This window comes from Petromyzon marinus, unplaced genomic scaffold (assembly GCF_048934315.1).
Source record: "Petromyzon marinus isolate PM22_M1 ecotype Great Lakes invasive population unplaced genomic scaffold, UKy_Petmar_22M1.pri1.0 PM_G_Scaffold_38, whole genome shotgun sequence".
Taxonomy (NCBI): domain Eukaryota; kingdom Metazoa; phylum Chordata; class Hyperoartia; order Petromyzontiformes; family Petromyzontidae; genus Petromyzon; species Petromyzon marinus.
In genome coordinates, this window is record NW_027422961.1 from 2,050,001 (window position 1) to 2,052,500 (window position 2,500).

The following is a 2,500-nucleotide window of genomic DNA, read 5'->3' on the forward strand; positions in this document are numbered from 1 at the left end:
AAATGACCCGTTTTCCCATTCCGAGGGATTTCTGTGCGACCCTAACAGCCCCGTGAGCCACAAGAGACACATCCCCGCCAATTTCTAGCGTTTCACGGGGTCTATCCGTGAAAAATATAGACGTTTTTGAGTGCACATGCATTTCTGCTGCAGATGCCTCTGGAAGTTTCATGCCGTTCGTACGCAATGTGGCAACACGAAAATGACCCCTTTTCCCATTCCGAGGGATTTCTGTGCGACCCTAACTAACAGCGCCCGTGAGCCACAAGAGAGACATCCCCGCCAATTTATAGCGTTTCACGGGGTCTATCCGTGAAAAATATAGACGTTTTTGAGTGCACATGCATTCCTGCTGCAAATGCCTCTGGAAGTTTCATGCCGTTCCTATGCAATGTGGCCACACAAAAATGACCCGTTTTCCCATTCCGAGGCATTTCTGTGCGACCCTAACAGCCCCGTGAGCCACAAGAGAGACATCCCCGCCAACTTCTAGCGTTTGACGGGGTCTATGCGTGAAAAATATTAAAATTTTTGAGTGCACGTGCCTTTCTGCTGCAAATGCCTCTGGAAGTTTCATGGCGTTCCTATGCAATGTGGCAACACGAAAATGACCCCTTTTCCCATTCCGAGGGAGTTCTGTGCCACCCTAACAGCCCCGTGAGCCACAAGAGACACATCCCCGCCAATTTCTAGCGTTTCACGGGGTCTATCCGTGAAACATATAGAAGTTTTTGAGTGCACATGCATTCCTGCTGCAAATGCCTCTGGAAGTTTCATGCGGTTCGTACGCAATGTGGCAACACGAAAATGACCCGTTTTCCCATTCCCAGGGATTTCTGTGCGACCCGAACAGCCCCGTGAGCCACAAGAGACACATCCCCGCCAATTTCTAGCGTTTCACGGGGTCTATCCGTGAAAAATATCAATTTTTTTTTGACTGCACATGCATTTCTGCTGCAAATGCCTCTGGAAGTTGCATGCGGTTCGCATGCAATGTGGCGACACGAAAATGACCCGTTTTCCCATTCCGAGGGATTTCTGTGCCACCCTAACAGCCCCGTGAGCCACAAGAGAGACATCCCCGCCAATTTCTAGCGTATCACGGGGTCTATCCGTGAGAAATATTCACTTTTTTGAGTGCACATGCATTCCTGCTGCAAATGCCTCTGGAAGTTTCATGCGGTTCGTATGCAATGTGGCGACACGAAAATGACCCGTTTTCCCATTCCGAGGGATTTCTGTGCCACCCTAACAGCCCCGTGAGCCACAAGAGAGACATCCCCGCCCACTTCTAGCGTTTCACGGGGTCTCTCCGTGAAAAATATCACATTTTTTGAGTGCACATGCATTCCTGCTGCAAATGCCTCTGGAAGTTTCATGCGGTTCGCATGCAATGTGGCGACACGAAAATGACCCGTTTTTTCCCATTCCGAGGGATTTCTGTGCCACCCTAACAGCCCCGTGAGCCACAAGAGACACATCCCCGCCAATTTCTAGCGTTTCACGGGGTCTATCCGTGAAAAATATTCAATTTTTTGACTGCACATGCATTTCTGCTGCAAATGCCTCTGGAAGTTTCATGCGGTTCGCATGCAATGTGGCGACACGAAAATGACCCGTTTTCCCATTCCGAGGGATTTCTGTGCCACCCTAACAGCCCCGTGAGCCACAAGAGAGACATCGCCGCCAATTTCTAGCGTTTCACGGGGTCTATCCGTGAAAAATATTCACTTTTTTGACTGCACATGCATTCCTGCTGCAAATGCCTCTGGAAGTTTCATGCCGTTCGCATGCAATGTGGCAACACGAAAATGACCCGTTTTCCCATTCCGAGGGATTTCTGTGCCACCCTAACAGCCCCGTGAGCCACAAGAGACACATCCCCGCCAATTTCTAGCGTTTCACGGGGTCTATCCGTAAAAATGTAGCACGCACCAAAACGAGAAAAGATTTCCATCGCACCTGCACTATTGTATGGACAATGGTAACCTCATGTGAGGACGAAGTGGTGTGCCGGCGGCAGGTTGTTTCCCACGATTTCCGTGAATGAGCGAGCATCTCGAGCTGTGTTACTCCGCCCGAGGAGCCTCTTCTCCTCCAGAGTGCGTTGGGAAGGCTGTCCCTTGGGTTGTAGCTGCAGGGTTTGCTTGCGCTGTTTCGGTATTGTGCCCTAGGAAGGGCTGCCAACTGCGCGTGAGAGTTAGGGTTGGTTTCAATTGCTTTTGCCGGTCCACAGAGTAGCGAGCATTGAAAGGCCGCTCTAGAGGTGTGCAGGCATGTGTGGTCCCCGCCCCTGCTCCTCCCCACCCCGACGTTGGGTGTGCGTGGTGCTTTACCGCTGCCTCAAATTGGCTGGCCTTGTGTGAAGCCCTGTGTTTTGTGAGCCTTCAGCGCCGTCGTCAGGTGTCCCCCGGAGTATACAGGACAAATTAAGGCCCTCCTTGTGGGGGTGTTTGTGTTCTGTGAAGTCCGTGCCCAAAGGGTGTGTGTTTTACATGGT